Raw genomic sequence first — 9,567 nt, 5'->3', positions numbered from 1 at the left:
TTCTCTTCCCCTCTCCCTCTGACTCTCCTCCTCTACCTTCTATTCCCCTCTCCCTCTGACTCTCCTCCTCTACCTTCTCTTCCCTCTCCCTCTGACTCTCCTCCTCTACCTCTGACTCTCATCACCTACCTTCTCTTCCCCTCTCCCTCTGACTCTCCTCCTCTACCTCTGACTCTCCTCCTCTACCTCTGACTCTCCTCCTCTACCTTCTCTTCCCCTCTCCCTCTGACTCTCTTCCTCTACCTCTGACTCCCGTCCTCTACCTTCTCTTCCTCTCCCTCTGACTCTCCTCCTCTACCTCTGACTCTCCTCCTCTACCTCTGACTCTCCTCCTCTACCTTCTCTTCCCCTCTCCCTCTCTCTGCTGTCTTTTCCCATCTTCACCTCCACCTTTATTTACACCTTCTGTCTCTAACTCTCCTCACTTCAACTCTCTTCCCCAATCCTCTCTCCCTCTCTCCTCGTCCCCCTGTTCCCATATTCACAGCTGATACAGTAGAGCTCTCTGTGGGCAACAGTATGATAGAACGGTAGAGAGGGCGATGTATTGACACTGAAGGCAACGCATTACCACAACACATGCATTCCTCTGCTGCTGCAGTGTGTCTGTGCATGGTTGTGTGTGTGGAGGGGGGATTGGGCTCTTTCCTCTGTGTGTGTGTGTGTGTGTGTGTGTGTGTGTGTGTGTGTGTGTGTGTGTGTGTGTGTGTGTGTGTGTGTGTGTGTGTGTGTGTGTGTGTGTGTGTTATGCAGATGAGCATGTACACCAAGTTTAAGTTGCACAAACATAACATAAAGGAATAATGATAACATAGTCCATGGGAATGGATACCAGCTTGACAATCTAAATAAGTGGAAACTGCTCTTATCAGAACCAGCATCTAGACGACTACAAATACACACACGTGAATGTAGGCCTACAGTGAAACGCTGTTTTCCATCAACATAATGCAACACTTGAACAGCGCATTGAGTTTGATATGGCAACCAGAAACACTGCATCACATCTGTGATATGCAACACCATCTCTCATACAGGTCAGATACTCTCTCGCCACTCTGGCTACAGAGCTCCAGCTCTAATTTCCAGTTCTGGCCTTAAATTTGGACCTTCATTTATGTTTACCTTAGCTATAGTCCATTAATAAAGTCATGCTAGGAACAAAAGTTATTTATGGAGCAAAAAGGATAGAAACACGAGGATGTAAATTTACAAATCTATCAAGACAACAACTGAGCTCACACTCTCAGCTAAAAAACATAATATTTCCACTGCCGTTGGTAATTTAGTCAAGTAACAGTGTTTGAGTACAAATAAATTGGTGAAAATAAGGAGAATGACAGGTGTTGTGCCACTACTGTACCTCGACATGCAGTGGTCTTAACGTATTCTCCATCCTAGCGTGCTGTACCTCAGCATGCAGTGGTCTTAATGTATTCTCCATCCTAGCGTGCTGTACCTCAGCATGCAGTGGTCTTAACGTATTCCCCATCCTAGCGTGCTGTACCTCGACATGCAGTGGTCTTAACGTATTCTCCATCCTAGCGTGCTGTACCTCAGCATGCAGTGGTCTTAACGTATTCCCCATCCTAGCGTGCTGTACCTCGACATGCAGTGGTCTTAACGTATTCTCCATCCTAGCGTGCTGTACCTCAGCATGCAGTGGTCTTAACGTATTCCCCATCCTAGCATGCTGTACTCGACATGCAGTGGTCTTAACGTATTCTCCATCCTAGCGTGCTGTACCTCAGCATGCAGTGGTCTTAACGTATTCCCCATCCTAGCGTGCTGTACCTCGACATGCAGTGGTCTTAACGTATTCTCCATCCTAGCGTGCTGTACCTCGACATGCAGTGGTCTTAACGTATTCCCCATCCTAGCGTGCTGTACCTCGGCATGCAGTGGTCTTAACGTATTCCCCATCCTAGCGTGCTGTACCTCGACATGCAGTGGTCTTAACGTATTCCCCATCCTAGCGTGCTGTACCTCGGCATGCAGTGGTCTTAACGTATTCCCCATCCTAGCGTGCTGTACCTCGACATGCAGTGGTCTTAACGTATTCTCCATCCTAGCGTGCTGTACCTCAGCATGCAGTGGTCTTAACGTATTCCCCATCCTAGCGTGCTGTACCTCGACATGCAGTGGTCTTAACGTATAACGTATTCTCCATCCTAGCGTGCTGTACCTCGACATGCAGTGGTCTTAACGTATTCTCCATCCTAGCGTGCTGTACCTCAGCATGCAGTGATCTTAACGTATTCCCCATCCTAGCGTGCTGTACCTCAGCATGCAGTGGTCTTAACGTATTCTCCATCCTAGCGTGCTGTACCTCGGCATGCAGTGGTCTTAACGTATTCTCCATCCTAGCGTGCTGTACCTCAGCATGCAGTGGTCTTAACGTATTCTCCATCCTAGCGTGCTGTACCTCGGCATGCAGTGGTCTTAACGTATTCTCCATCCTAGCGTGCTGTACCTCAGCATGCAGTGGTCTTAACGTATTCCCCATCCTAGCGTGCTCGACATACAGTGGTCTTAACGTATAACGTATTCTCCATCCAGCGTGCTGTACCTCAGCATGCAGTGGTCTTAACGTATTCTCCATCCTAGCGTGCTGTACCTCAGCATGCAGTGGTCTTAACGTATTCTCCATCCTAGCGTGCTGTACCTCAGCATGCAGTGGTCTTAACGTATTCTCCATCCTAGTGTGCTGTACCTCAGCATGCAGTGGTCTTAACGTATTCTCCATCCTATCGTGCTGTACCTCAGCATGCAGTGGTCTTAACGTATTCCCCATCCTAGCGTGCTGTACCTCGGCATGCAGTGGTCTTAACGTATTCCCCATCCTAGCATGCCGTGCAGAGATATAAATAGATTGAGTGAAGATTGATCGACAATCTTACTGAAAGCTGTAGCTAAGATAAAGATGGTGGGTACACACACACACACACACACAAAAAAAAAAAACACAGCAAACATACACAGTAGCCTAAGCATACCTTGCAAAATGAACATCAATAGATATGACCACTTCAATTGATAAATCCGCAGGCATTCGTGCAAGTACCAGAAAACTGCTGAACAAGTATGTGTGTGCGTGTGCGTGTCTGAATGTGGAGGTTTTTCATATGGTATCTATATAACCTACGAATATGCAAGATATGCTATGCGTTGAGGGGTATAAGAGCTCGTGAGTGTTCACGCGCAGCAATGACAGAGGGGTCAAAGCTCCGCGCGCCGGCCGTTTCCACCTCTCCATCCATCTTTCCATTATGAGCGGTTCTACAGATGCCGACACCCGCACTCCCTATTCCCGTCTCAATGACGCGTAGCAGTCTTTCGCTCCCCTAACCACAATGAATCTAACTAGGAGACAGAAAAAAACTGACAAAATACCTCCGCACCTCGAATTCATAAAAATACATGCACTTACTGTTTTTCACGAGCCTTTCCCCCCTCGCTCCCTTCGTCCCTCCATTCTTTTCACATCCTTCCCTTTTGAGGTATCCGTTTGCGTGTTTCCCCCCTGAAAATATATATCTAAATATATATTCTACATGTATTCAAAAAAAAATTATCTCTACCTCTCTCCCTCCCTCTCTCCCCTCTCTCTCTTTCTCTCTCTCTCTCTCTTTCCCTGTTCTTTTGTTAAAATTCAGTATATGCGCCCGGTCACCTAGCAACCATCAACCTCTCTCTCTCTATCCCTCCCTCACTCTCTCTCTCCATCACTGGCGACACGTGTTGAATGCTAAACTTAGCGGTGTGGAATAATATTAATAAAGGGGTGGTCGCTCTATAACTCTCCCTCTCTGCCTCTCTCTCTTTCACTCTCACGCTTTGGCTATCATAATGCAATATAAATATTTACTAGAACCACTCAACCCTCTTATTGCACCCCCTCCCTCCGCATTTCTCCCCTCCCTCCCCCTCTCTCCCTCTCTCTCCTCCCCTCCGGTCCTGCCATTCTCCTGGCTCCTATCGCTTTCTGCTTCTCCAAGCAAAACGGAGGCGCACCTCGCCACTGTCTGCGGAGCACATGTGAGTGTCATTCTGTTCCGTGGCTGGAAAGACCTGACATGTGTGTTTGTGTGTGTGTGTGTGTGTGTGTGAGAGAGAGAGAGAGAGAGAGAGAGAGAGAGAGAGGGGGATGGGGGCATGTGTGTTTACTGTGTATGGTTGTATGCAATCTTGCCTTGTAATTTGGACGAATGTGCTGCGTTAGTGCATAGTCTACGTGTGAGATGATAGCATAGCATAGTGAATCAGTTTGCACCCTGGTAGATGGAAACAGTGGAGGCTGCTGAGGCTAGTAATAATGGCTGGAATGGAATAAATGGAATGGCATCAAACACATGGTAAACTTTTGTTTAATGTTGTTAATACCTTTCCACCTATTCAGCTCCAGCCATTTCCACAAGCCCATCCTCCCCAATTAAGGTGCCGCCAACCTCCTGTGGATGAAAGACAGGGTCAACAAAAATCACTCAAATTACTATGATATGTCTTGTTTAGTATGTCCATTATCCATTTTGAATGATATGTTATGAAATACAATTCGTTATTTTTTTTCACCTTTATTTAACCAGGTAGGCTAGTTGAGAACAAGTTCTCATTTGCAACTGCGACCTGGACATAGGATAGGAAATGTTATGGGTTATGTTATCATAGGATATGTTATCATAGGATATGTTAGCTAAGTAGGTGGCTAACGCTAATGTTAACTTTAGCTAGGTGGCTAACATTAGCTTGGCTAGGGATTAGGGGTTAGGAGTTAAGGTTAGGGGAAGGGTTAGCTAACATGCTAAGTAGTTGCAAAGTAGTGAAAAAGTAGTAATTAGTTGCAAAGTTGTTAATTAGTTAAAATGCTAAAGTTGTCTGTGATGAGAGTAAAACACGCAGCATTTGGGTTGCTAGACCCATCCACCCTGACCAACCAACCTCCTTTTGTTTTTGCATTTAGTAACCTTCCATCTTATGTACTGTAACCATGCCAAACGAAACATATGCTGTACTAATTTGAGTGTCCCGGATTTTCATCCACTATGTTACGTCTAGTCTAAAATCAAATCAAATCTGATTTTATTGGTCACATGCAGATGCTATTGTGAGTGTAGCGAAATGCTTGTGCTTCTAGTTCTGACAGTGCAGCAATATTAACACGTAATCAAACAATTCCACAACAACTACCTAATACACACAAATCTAAACCTAGTGGTTAGAGCGTTGGACTAGTAACCGAAAGGTTGCAAGTTCAAATCCCCGAGCTGACAACGTACAAATCTGTTGTTCTGCCCCTGAACAAGGCAGTTAACCCACTGTTCCTAGGCTGTCATTGAAAATAAGAATTTGTTCTTAACTGACTTGCTGAGTTAAATAAATGTAAAATAAATAAATAAATAAGAATATGTACATATAAATATATGGATGAGCAATGACCGAGTGGCATAGGCAAGATGCAAATGACATGATAAAATACAATATATACATATGAGATGAGTAATGCATATAATGTAAACATCATTATTAAAGTGGCATTAATAAAGTGACTAGTGATCCATTTGTTAGAGTGGCCAATGATGTCAAGTCTGTATGTAGGCAGCAGCCTCTCTGTGTTAGTGATGGCTGTTTAACACAGTCTGATTGCCTTGAGATAGAAGCAGTTTTTTAGTCTCTCGGTCCCAGCTTTGATGCACCTGTACTGACCTCACCTTCTGGATGGTAACAGGGTGAAAAGGCAGTGGCGTGGGTGGTTGCTGTCCTTGATGATCTTTTTGGCCTTCCTGTGGTATCGGGTGCTGTAGGTGTCCTGGATGGCAGGTAGTTTGTCCCCAGTGATGCGTTGTGCACACCGCACCACCCTCTGGAGAGCCCTGTGGTTGTGGGCGGTGCAATTGCCGTACCAGGCGGTGATACAGCCCGACAGGATACTCTCAATTGTGCATCTGTAAAGGTTTGTGAGGGTTTTAGATGACAAGCCAAATTTCTTTAGCCTCCTGAGGTTGAAGAGGCGCTGTTGCGTCTTTTTCACCACACTGTCAGTTTGTCCATGATGTGTACGCTGAGGAATTTAAAACATTCCACCTTCTCCACTGCTGTCCCTTCGATGTGGATAGGGGGGTGCTCCCTCTGCTGTTTGCTGAAGTCCCCGATCATGATCCTTTGTTTTGTTGACTTTGAGTGAGAGGTGGTTTTCCTGACACCACACTCTGAGTGCCCTCACCTCCTCTCTAGGCTGTTTCATCGTTGTTGGTGATCAAGCCTACTACTGTTGTGTCGTCTGCAAACTTGATGATCGAGTTAGAGGCGTGCTTGGCCATGCAGTCATGGGTGAATAGGGACTACAGGAGGGGGCTGAGCACGCACCCTTGTGGGGCTCCAGTGTTGAGGATCAGCAAAGTTTTTTCCTACCTTCACCACCTGGGGTGGCCCGTCAGGAAGTCCAGGACCCAATCGCACAGCGAGGGGTTGAGATTCAGGGCCTCAAGCTTAATGGTGAGCTTGGAGGGTACTATGGTGTTGAATGCTGAGCTGTAGTCAATGAACAGCATTCTTACATAGATAGTCCTCTTGTCCAGATGGGAAAGAGCAGTGTGCAGTGTGATGGTGATTGCATCGTCTGTAGACCTATTGGGGCGGTATGCAAATTGCAGTGGGTCTAGAGTGGCAGGTAAGGTGGAGGTGATATGATCCATGACTAGTCTCTCAAAGCACTTCATGAAGTGAGTGCTTCGAGGCGATAGTCATTTTGTTCAGTTAATTTTGCCTTCTTGGGTACAGGAATAATGGTGGCAATCTTGAAGCATGTGGGGACAGCAGACTGGGATAGGGAGAGATTGAATATGTCTATAAACACACCAGCAAGCTGGTCTGCGCATGCTCTGAGGACGTGGTTAGGGATGCCGTCTGGGTGGGCAGCATTGTAAGGGTTAACATGTTTAAATGTCTTATGTCGGCCATGGAGAAGGAGAGCCCACAGTCCTTGGTAGCGGGCCCTGTCAGTGGCACTGTGTTATCCTCAAAGCAGGCAAAGAAGGTGTTTAGTTTTGAAAGCAAGATGTCGCTGTCCAGGCTGGGGTATCCAGTAGAGAGACCAGTCTGGCCGCTGGCCGGGCTAGGGTATCCAGTAGATAGACCAGTCCAGTCGTTGTCCGGGTTGGGGTATCCAGTAGGACGACCAGTCTGGCCGCTGTCCGGGCTGGGGTATCCAGTAGAGAGACCAGTCTCGTCGTTGTCCGAGCTGGGCTATCCAGTAGAAAGACCAGTCTGGTCGTTGTCCGAGCTGGGGTATCCAGTAGAGAGACCAGTCTGGTCATTGTCTGGGCTGGGGTATCCAGTAGAGAGACCAGTCTGGCCGTTGTCCGGGCTGGGGTATCCAGGAGAGAGACCAGTCTGGTTGTTGTCCAGGCTGGTGTATCCAGTAGATAGACCAGTCTGGCTGTTGTATCTTTTATCAATTATTCTGGAAATTATCTGGATTGTTTAAAAATACCATTCATACATTTTTTTAAATACATTTTTCAGATTAAATAACAAAAATATTTTCTACATTAGTTCTCTCTCTCACACACACACACACACACACAAACTACAAACACACACACACAGCAAAGTGTTAGCTAATGTTTACAATGATGTTTATTTGACTGAGATAGAGGAAGTGGAGTTTGGGATTGGGAGTGTTCCTCTTCTTCTCTTTCACTATCCCTCTCTCTTCCTCCTTTCCTCCATGCTTATCTTTGTTGGTGTGTAAACTCTGCTCGGCTCTTCTTGAACTGCACTGTTGGTTAAAACCTCTAGTGACTCCCCATCCCGCATGAGGGAGAGTAATCATCGACTGACACTAATTAGCATAACGCAACGGATATAAATATTCCTAGAAAATATTCATATTCATGAAAATCACAAGTGAAATATATTGAGACACAGCTTAGCCTTTTGTTAATCACCCTGTCATCTCAGATTTTCAAAATATGCTTTACAGCCAAAGCTAGACAAGCATTTGTGTAAGTTTATCGATAGCCTAGCATAGCATTTTGTCCAGCTAGCAGCAGGTAACTTGGTCACGGAAATCAGAAAAGCAATTAATTTAAATCGTTTACCTTTGAAGAGTTTCGGATGTTTTCACTCACGAGACTCCCAGTTAGATAGCCAATGTTCCTTTTTTCCAAAAATATTATTTTTGTAGGCGAAATAGCTCCGTTTGTTCTTCACATTTGGCTAAGAAATCGCAGTCACAAAAACGCTGAAAAATATTCCAAATTAGCTCCATAATATCGACAGAAACATGGCAAACGTTGTTTATAATCAATCCTCAAGGTGTTTTTCAAATATCTATTCGATAATATATCCACCGGGACAATTGGTTTTTCAGTAGGACAGATTGGAATAATGGCTACCTCTGTATTTTATGCGAGAATCACTCTGGGAGCATCAGGTGACCACATACCCAATGTAGCCGCTTACGGGTATTCTTCAACATAAATGCATAAAACTACGTCACAATGCTGTAGACACCTTGGGGAATACGGAGAAAAAGTAATCTGGTTGATAGCCCATTCACTGCTCAATAGGGACGCATTGGAACGCAGCGCTTTCAAAACATGAGGCACTTCCGGATTGGATTTTTCTCAGGCTTCCGCCTGCAATATCAGTTCTGTTATACTCACAGACAATATTTTTACAGTTTCGGAAACTTTAGATTGTTTTCTATCCTAAGCTGTCAAATATATGCATATTCTAGCATCTTGTCCTGACAAAATATCCCGTTTACTACGGGAACGTTATTTTTCCAAAAATGAAAATACTGCCCCCTAGTCACTTTAGGGCTTGCAAGTAAGCATTTCACGGTAAAGTCTACACTTGTTGTATTCGGCGCATGTGACAAATAAAGTTTGATTTGATCAATAAATCCATACATGACCATGGATCATTAGTGAGGCCTGCACCACTCTACTGTGTAAATTATCATATGATTGGAGTTAACATATTGAGGAGCGCTCCAGATTGATTTACATAAAACACACACACACACATACACACAAGCCAGGTCACACCAGATCGACTTCAGTATTCAACGTTGTCCAGGTCCCCAGGATGTTGGGAGATGCCTTCAACACCATCCACTAGGGTCAACGTGAGCGCCTATTAGCATCTAGCTAGCAATTGTTTTTATTTTTTCTGTTTTAACCCTATCACAAACGTTAACTATTACCTTAACACTAGAACAGCTGGGCCTCGAGGGACCCCCTTTGAGCTGATGAGCAGTCATTCTGACTGTAACAACAGTGTAATTAATACCTTTCATATATGCTATCGCAAAAATAATGTGGGATTAGGTTACATTAGAATACAAAAATATATATATTTCAACTAACACAATAGCATTTTCATTAGTTTATGTTACTGTAGGCTATTTGTTAAAAAAAATAAAACACTGAAAACACAAAAATTAAAGTGTTCAATAAATGTTATTCGTGGAGTGCCTTTGTTCTAGGAAACAGAATGAGGTGACGGCTTCTTTTTAGAATGACAAAAAAATCTATATATACCACAACCACCAAGACGCAC

The sequence above is a fragment of the Oncorhynchus tshawytscha genome, linkage group LG03, assembly GCF_018296145.1.
Source record: "Oncorhynchus tshawytscha isolate Ot180627B linkage group LG03, Otsh_v2.0, whole genome shotgun sequence".
Lineage (NCBI taxonomy): Eukaryota > Metazoa > Chordata > Actinopteri > Salmoniformes > Salmonidae > Oncorhynchus > Oncorhynchus tshawytscha.
Note: the sequence above shows the minus strand (reverse complement) of the source record.